The sequence below is a fragment of the Elephantulus edwardii genome, unplaced genomic scaffold (genome assembly GCF_000299155.1).
Source record: "Elephantulus edwardii isolate Elephantulus edwardi_28Jun2011 unplaced genomic scaffold, EleEdw1.0 scaffold00026, whole genome shotgun sequence".
NCBI lineage: Eukaryota > Metazoa > Chordata > Mammalia > Macroscelidea > Macroscelididae > Elephantulus > Elephantulus edwardii.
The window spans coordinates 23,988,016-23,997,786 of NW_006399776.1; positions in this window are offsets into that span (position 1 = coordinate 23,988,016).

Here is a 9,771-nt window from a genome sequence, read left to right on the forward strand (position 1 = left end):
AACCAATATTGGCAGGACTGAGAACTTTGGAACACCAACCTGAAGTCATGAGTCTCGAGGCTGAGGTTGCTGGAGGTACATTCTGGGAGCTATTTTGATTGTATTCTAGTATTAATCAGGATTATAACCTTTTGACTTCTCCAATATGGTTCTGTGTGGTCTGTGAATTACTGCACCAGATTTTGGACCAACTTAAGCAGTAAAATTAGTGCTGAGATGAGTAGAAACAGATACAGGAGAATGGGGGGCATGTCTGACCTCATGAAAATTGGGTTTGTGCTGCTGTTGACAGGGACAGTTCCCCTTTGTAAAGCTGGTCAAGCTCAGATATGTCCTATCCTCATCACTTCTGATACACTTGAATCCAAACAAATGCTGCAGGCACTGTGTCATCTTGCTGAGGGCCTTCCTCTCTTTTGCTGATTCTCCACTTTACCAAGCGTAATGTCCTTTCCCAATGAATAGTTTCTCCTAACCATATGCCCAAATTATTTGAGGCAAAGCTTTGCCATCCTTGCCTCCATGGAGCACTTTGATTGCCCTTTTTCTAAGATATACCTATTAGTCCTTTTGGCTGTCCACTGTTCACTTTGCATAACTGTTTGGATGAATACTGATCCACTTCTAGGTTTGAACAGATTATCTAAGGAGTTCTACCAATCAGTCTTTCTCAGATCAGTAAGGCTGGTATTTTTTTATTATTTTTAGTATTGTTCTACATTTTTCTGCCATTCTATCCAGGACCTTCTATTATAAAAATCAAGCACTATTTAGTTTTTCTGGCCTCTGGCTAGTAGAAGTAGCTTTGACATAGTTCATTAGTCCTTTGTCTTCTTACATCTTTTATTTCCTTGACTCTTTTGTCCAGATAGGGAATAGATGCATCTTAGATGGCCATTCACAGGTTTTTAAGTTTTTAAGTTTTAAGTTGTTACTCACCAAAATAGGATGTAAAATGTTTTTGTGGCCTGTGTTATGCCAATTGACCTTGATGTCTCCCAAACCAATGACTCATTCTCTCAGTGTTGATTACGACGAAGATGTTTTTGTAGCATAAATATATAACTCCTGCTTTATCTCCTAGTCTTTCAAATCTCACAAGAGTTCCAAAACAAACCCACAAAGCACTGCTTATTGTATTTACATATGTAGTTATCTTTACCAATGTTCTTTATTTATTCATGTGGTTTCAAGTTACTATCTACTGTCCTTTCATATCATCCTAAAGAGTTCCTGTAGAACTTCCTATAGGCCAAGCCTTAGAAACAAATTCCCCTAGCTTCTGTTCATCTAATAATGTTTTAATTTCTCGTTTCTTTTTTTTTCTTTATAATATTTTACTGTTTAAGATGAAGTTTTTCCGTGTTTCATGACCATGCAGACATTTGACTGTGTGAATCACAACAAAATTGTTGTTAAGAATAGGAATCCCGGAACACTTAATTGTGCTCATGTGAAACATTATTTTTGGATTAGAAAGCTGTCCTCAAAACAGAGCAAGGAAACACTGCATGGCTCAAAATCAGGAAAGGAGTGTGTCAGGGATGTGTCCTGTCTCCATACCTTTTCAATCTGTATGCAGAACTGACCATTTAGGAGACTGAACTTTATTAAGGAAGAATGTGGCATCAGGCTTGGAGGAAAACTCATCAACAACCTGCGTTATGCAGATGACACAACCTTGCTTGCTGAAACTGAAGTGCTTGCTGAAGATGGTCAAGGACTGTAGTAATCGATATGGATTGAAGCTCCACATCAAGAGGACAAAGACTTGGTGCAACCACTATGGAAGGCAGTATGGTGCTTTCTCAAAAAGTTGCAAATAGAAATACCATTTGATCCAGCAATTCCACTACTGGGAATATACCCCAAAGAGGCTATAACTGCCATTCAAGCAGATATATGCACACCCACGTTTATCGTGGCTTTGTTCATAATAACAAAGAGTTGGAAACAACCTAAGTGCCCATCAACAAAAGAATGGATAGAGAAGCTGTGGTACATTCACACAATGGAACACTATGCTTCATTGAAAAACAAGGAACTTATGAAATATTATTCAAAATGGATGATCCTGGAGGACATTATGCTGAGTGAAATATCTCAGTTACAAAAGGATAAATACTGCATAGTGCCACTGTTGTAAAATGGGACTGACATTGGGGTTAGGAGGAGACTGAGAAAGATGGAATGAATAATGTACACTGCACTGAAACAGATGAGGGAGAAAACTGTTTAAAAAGGGATATGTGTTTAGGTATTATTGTCATGGTAGGAGTCCAAAGTGAAGGCTGCATAGTGGAATGGACCTGGGGGGAGGGATTATATAACTATGAAAGAGTTTTTCTTTTACTTTTGAAAGAGAAGAGTGAACTGCGGCGGGGGGGGGGAGCAGGGAGAAAGTGCAACAATGAATGAATGGAAATCCAAAGTCTCTGTAAATTTTCATTAAAATTAATAATAATAATTTTAAAAAAAAAAAAAGAAGACAAAGATTCTCACCATTGGGCCAATTGGCAGCACCATGAGAGATGGAGAAGAGATTGAGATTGTTTACAATTTCAGCTTGCTTGGCTCCACAATCAACACTCTTGACACTAGCAGTCAGGAAATAAAAAGATGAATTGCATTGGCGAAGTCTACTTCAGGGACCTCTCCAAAATACTAAAGAGCAATTATGTCAGTCTAGAGACTAAGGTATGCCTGACCTAGGCCATGGTCTTCACAATTATTTGCTATACATCAGAGAGCTGGACAATGACTAAAGATAACAGAACAATCAATGCCTTTGAATTGTGATGCTGGAGAAGAGTCTTGAACATACCATCGACCACTAAGTACAAATAAATCTGTCCTGGAGAGGTTGAAACCAGGTTTTTTCTTGAAGGCAAGGATTTTGAAGCTCCACCTCACATACTTTGGGCATGTGGCCAGAGAAGGACATCATACTTGGAAGGGTAGAGGGACAACACAAAAGAGGAAGATCTTGGATGAGATGGTTTGACACAGTAACTGAGGTAATTGGGGACAAGTATGTCAGAATTAGTGACACTGGCTCAGGATACAGCAGGGTTCAGAGCTATTATACAAAGGATCACTATGAGTCACAGTCGACTCAATGACACAAAACAACAACAAGGTGAAATTTTATATGGTACAGTAGGTTCTCATTTAACAATTTTTACATAAATTATTCAGTAACATTAGTTACATTTTTCAAAATATGTCATAATTTTCATTTATTCCATTTTTGTGACAAAGTGTATTTCAACATTTTAAAAATGTAATTTTACTCACTTCTGGATTCTACTGGATTTTCCAAGAGTTCAGATTTTATGCAGTGTCTAGAACTGTAAGAAAGCAAATTTCTGCTTTTTAAACCTCTCCACTTCTTGACTTTTTATCATTGCAATCCTAGGAAATTAAGACATTTCTTCTTCTCCTTGGTTTGCTGTTCTTGATTGTTGAAGCCACAGATCGGTGCATTATTTCTGTTAAAAGTATTGTTACATGAACTTTTCAGTGTTTTTGAGCAATGTCTTAGTTGACTCTGAGCTAAGCAAAACAGAGATGAGACCTAGCATCAATCTTTAAGGCAGCCCAAAAACATATTAGACTGTATACATAATTTGTGAATAATGTCACTTTCTTCAGAACCAAAGACCAGGACCCCACACTGGAATTGTAGTTTTCCTTCATTAAGAATGCTACCAAGCTAGGAGAACAAGTAAAAACGACATACATAAAGTTTCCCTATCATTTAAAAATTCTTTTTCTTCCTGATGCTATATTTGCTTAGTTGCACTAAGCCTTTGTTTTAGTGGTCAAAGTTTATTCTGACAGGTTCAGAGGGGTTTGGAGCTGCCTACTTTGCCATTGTGTTGATACCATTCAAGACAACTTTGATAAACGCCCTGCAGTAGGGAAAAAAAGAGACCCCGTGTTGGAATGATTATCATCTTTTTCAAAAAAATGACATTTCAATCCATACTTTATCCATGTATAAATATTAATTTAACTCAAGAGGCATAAAAATAAAATTTAAAACAATTGTTAGAATAAAAATGTTGAATTAGACAAGATATGTTAGATGCCTCAAGTGCTTATTATCCTTTCTGAACAATCCTGACTCTCACCCTGTACAGTTTACCTCTCTTCTCTTCTTCTTAAATACTTTTTCCATGATATCCTAAAATTATATTGTAAATATCTGTTTACATCTTTCTTTCATTGGACAACCCTGAAGTAAAGGTCATGTCTTATCTTCTTGTTGCTGATTGCCTTCGAGTTGAGCATGACTCTTAGTGAGTCTATGAACAAAAGACCTGACACCCCTCTACAACTATCAGCATTTATCAAAGTTCATAGAGTTTCCAGAGGCAAGTTCTTTAGGAAGTGGATGCCACTCCTGCTTCCAAACCTGTCATATAATGTTATTGGTTGAGTTGCCTGTGATGCATAGTGACCCTACGCATAGCAGTTCTGAACCCTTGCCTGTCCTGAGCCAGTCTCACGAATTCTGACACACCAACCTCCATCGCTCCAGTTCTTAATGTCTCTAAACCCCAACGAATGTTAATTGCACCATGTCTTCAACATCCAGTAGGCCCAGCCCTCATCAATCTCTCTCCTTTCTTTGCATTTAGATGGCATTTTTCATTGCTGTTGTGATGTGCTGTCAAGTCGCCTGTAATCATAGCTACTCTATGTATAACAGCTCTGAACCTTCTCTATCCTGAGTCAATTCAACTCATTAGTTAACAAATGTATTAACCTATTTTTGCTACGGTGTTGATTCTGACAGCATATAACTCTCCTACAATGTTTTCTTGACTTATAATCTTGGCACCAGGTCATTATCCCACGGTTTGAACCACTGAACTTTCTTAGCAGCCAAGTGTACTGGGGCCCCTTATGTTGACATACTTTTATTATGTATCATTCTGTGTGGTTTTGTCCTATCTTCCCAATACAGTGTCTGGTACTATATCACAAAAACCATGCCTTTACAAGTCCTTGTATTTTCAGTCCTTAATATAGTTTTTATTAGAATTCTTTGCACTGAAAAAAAGAAAATAAAGATAGATGGGTTGTCAAAAGTGGCTTAAACACCAAGATCAGTTATCTTATGTATCAAAAAGTTTAGAGGCCAGTGCTGTCAGGGAGAGTTCAGTGATGTCAGGGGTCTGAGTAAGGCTCTTTGTGATTCTGTTTTCCTCTCGTAGATAAGACGTAGCTGTGGCAACTCCAAGCATTAAATCTTGTGTCACAACTTTGAAAGGCAAGGACAGGTGTTCCCTTCCCTGTCACTTTTTAATCAGTGAGGAAATATTTCCTAGAAGCCTCACAAAATATTTGTTTCACTTCTCACTGGCTATTACTGGATCACAGAATCACATTTAAGCAAATCTTTAGTAACAAAGGCATTATCATGATTTACCTCAAACAATTACGGTCTAGTCTCTGGAAATTGTTCTTCAGGGATGACGACTGTTGTATAGGTCAATGGTAGGGCTTGCCACAAAAATTCAACAGAAGTGTGCTGATGGCACAGTGATGCTTATTAGGAAGGTTCATTTTCCATTGATGTTAGGTGTCATCAAGTTGACTACAGCTCACAGCGAACCTATGAATAGATCTGAACCTTGCCCTATGCTGTACCATCCTCACGATTTCCGTTATGTTCAAGCCCACTGTGGAAGTCAATCCATCTTGTTGAGTATATTCCTCTTTTACTGGCCCTCCACCTTTCCCAGGAGAACTGGTGGCTTGCTGTTGTTGTGAATTGTCATAAAGTATAACTTATAGTGACCCTATAAACAACAGATCTAAGCTCTGTCCTAATATCCTATGCCCTTATCATCTCTAACACACTTGAGCCCATTGCTGCAGTCATTGTATCAATCAATCTCATTGAGGGTCTTCCTCTCTTTCTCTGACCTTTTCAAGTATGATATTCCCTTCCAAAAAATAGCTTCTCCTAACAATATGCCCAAAGTATAAGAGATGAAACTTCACATATTTGCCTCCAAGAAACATTCTGACTGCACTTTTTCCAAGACATACCTATCTGTTTGTTCTTTTGATAGTTCATGAGTTAGTCAGTACTATACTTCAACACTTCAACTCAAAATCATCCACTCTTTTATCATCATTGTTCATTTTCCAGCTCTCAGATTCATAGCAAGTGATTGAAAAGACTATTGCCTGAATCAGGAGCCCTTTACTCTTCAGACTGACATCAACGTTCTTCAGTACTTTGGAGAGATCTCTGACATCAGACTTGCCCAATACATCTCCTGATCTCCTGACTGCTGGTACCAAGAGTGCTGATTGTTGATTTAAGATGAAATCATTAACATCAATCCTTTCTCCATCTATCATGATGTTGTCTATTGGCCCAGAAGATTATTTATGTCTTCACCACTTCTGTCTTTGGTGAAGATGTTGAGATGTAATCCACAAGGCCCTGATCTCCTGCAGCAAATGTTTAAGGTTCTCTTCACTTTCACCAGTCAAGGTTGTGTCATTTATATCGTATAGGTTGTTGATCAATCTTCCTCTGATCCTGAAGCTACGTTCCTCTTTATATAGTACACCTTCATTATTTATTCAGCATGCAGACTAAGTAGGAATGGAGAAATGCTACATCCCTGTCTCACAACCTTCCTGATTCTATACCAGACAGTGTCCCCTTGTTCCACTCAGATAATAGCTTATAGATTTCATGTAAGTACAATTAAGTGTCTGGGATTCCCATTTTTCTCAATATTAGCCATAGTTTGTTATGACCCACACAATCAAATACCTTTGCACAGTCAATAAAACACGGATATACATTCTTCTGGTATTCTCTGCTTTTAGCTGGGATCCATCTGACATCATCAGTGATATCCCTGGTGCTGTGGCTTCTTTTGAATCCATCTTGAACTTCTGGTAGTTCCCTATTAATATACCATTCTAGTTGGATGATCTTCTGCAATATTTTCCATGCATGTGGTATTAATTACATTTCTCAATATTTTCCACATTCTCTTGTGTAACCTTTCTTGGGAAACAAACAGGGATCTTTCCCTGTCAATCGCCCAGGCAGTTGTCCTCCAAATTTCCTAGCATAGACTGGTGTGCATGTCCAAGGTTGTATCTGTTACTTGAAACATGTCAATTGGTATCTGGAGCCTTATTTTTTTGCCAAAGCCTCCAACACAACTTGGACCTCTTCCTTGCTCATTGACTCTTGTTCATATGATATTTCCCGGAATTTTTCATTGTCAATTTTTTTTTTGTACAGTGACTTTGTGTAGTCCTTCCACTAACTTTTGATGCTTCCTGGATCATTCAGGAAGATCTTGACCATAGCATGTCTCAGTATTATAATTTAAGGATAGAATATGATTTTTTATTTCTTTCGGCTTGAGAAACACCAAAAGAATTCTTCCCTTTTTATTTCCTGACTCCAACTCTTTGCACATTTCATTATAATTCTCACACTGGCCTCTGAAAACTTCTATTCAGCTCTTTTAATTTGGCATCTGTTCCCTTTGTTTTGGTTTCCTGATGCTCTAATGTAATTTGTATAGTGTATTTTGATATCCATTTTTGGTTTTTCTTTCTCCTCTGTTGTAATGACCTTTTTGCTCTCTTCATGGATGGTACGCTTGATGTCATTCCACAGCTCCTCTGCTCTTCGATCATTGGTGGCTTATTGTTAGTAGGGGCTGTCGAGTCAGATATAAATAGTGGCAAGGAACTGTGCTGCCTGCACAAAGGTAAGTGGTTCTAATCCACCAGGTGCTCTGTGGGAGAAAGATGGGCAGTCAATTAATCATGTGATTTACTGCCTCTGAAAACACATTGGAGGATCAAACATAAGGTTTTTTCAGCTCTACAGCACATGACAAGAACAACAACCTTCCCCTGCATGGTGTCCAAGAACTGATTCCTCCTGAAAATATGCCCAAAGTAAACAAGACAATGTTTTACCATCCTTGTCTCTAAGCAGCATTCTGGTTGTACTTCCTTTTCCATTGAGGACGCATAAATAACAAGTCCCTGCCACATGTTTAGAATTCAAGAGGGGAAGGGGAACTGACAGATATTATTTTGTTTGAAAATAATAAAGAGAATAACATAAACTTGCTATAGTAGAGCAAATGAAATCTTAAATAGCAAGCCTTTGCATGGAGCTTTTCATAGTTAAAACATTACATCTATCAAAAGAAGCTTGGTAAGTTTTCCTGCTGAATCATTTAGATCAACTCATTTAACTTTGAATGTTCATTAATTTTCACTATAGCCACTATTCTAGAAGTTGTTATTATACAAAGATTATTCACAAACCATAAAACTAATTCAAGCAGATGTAACTTTATTGTAAATGTCAAAGCAAAAAGAAAAGAAAGAAACCATTAAAAAAAAAGCCTAGCTAGTGTTGAAGGCACTGTAAGGTGCTATTGAGTCAGTCCCAACCCCTAACAACCCTACTATGTACACAGAAGGCAACACTGCTTGGTCTTGTGTCACCCTAACAATCATCGCAATCTTGGAACCCATTGTTAGAGCCACTGTGAGGGTCTCAGTGAGGGTCTTCCTGTTTCCCACTGACCCTCTACCATCTACAAGCATGATGTCCTTTTCAAAAGTAAAAGGGGGAAAATGTGTAAATTTTGAGAAATATTTGTAGTCTATCAAATATGATGAACAAACAAGTCATTGAGGAAAAATACTCGCTTTCTTAAAGGAAAAAATGTCTAATTTACACAGCTTTTTAGTCTTGCTGATGTGGGTCTTACGTATTTTTCCCCACATTCTAATTCTTGGGCATTATTTTTTTTTTATTTTATTTCATTACTTTTTTTGTGTGTACCATCAAATCAGATCTGACTGATACTGGAGGAGATTGTTCCTCCTTCTCCAGCAGAGCATCTGGTGGATTCAAACCATGTACCTCTGAGATTGCAGTGGGGCATTATTTTTTAAAATGTATTTATTTCTATCTATTTTTTTTAATTTGAGTGAAAGTTTACAAATTAGACTGTTTTAATTCATTTATACACATTTTATAACATTAATTACAATTGATCAGTGTAATTAATTACAATGTCTCTTCAAACCTCTTCAGGCATTATCTTGACCACCTCAAAATGTGGGAGCAAACCTTTGGTCCAAAGCACACGAAAAGACAAGTAAATGAGAAGAATCTGGAACTCCATCCCACAATAACGTGTTCATTTAGAGTCCTTGATACAAGAGAACTGTGGGTCATCTCTTCTTAGTTGTCCTTTCTCAAACTCATATGACCAAGCAAATGCTCCCAATTTTGAGGTTTAACTCACTGGAGATCTAGTTTTCCGTCGTTCTAGTTTGAAAATTCTCAGTTGACTTCAATTACCACCAGAACAACCCAAGATACTGCACAAGGCCTTGCTGCCTGCCATTTTATAACCCGAGCAGTTCCATAACCAGGAGGGCTGACTTCACAATAGGATCTGTGTGTAGTGCCAGTCTCAGACTTATCTCCTCTTAAGGAAAAAAAATTAAAATTCAGGAGCAGATGGGTTTGCGGCTTCAAGCATCTCAATAATTTGGTTAAGGCACACATGCAAGAAGAAACACGGTAAGACCATTTACAGGTTAACAGTCATTGTTTTTGCTAAAGTTTAAAAGCATCACGATATGAAACCGAAGACGAGAGGATGGAAATGAGGCCCAACACAATGAGGGCCCTTGATCCAGAGAGCGGCAGAGCCAGAGGCCAGAGCTCGTCAGCTC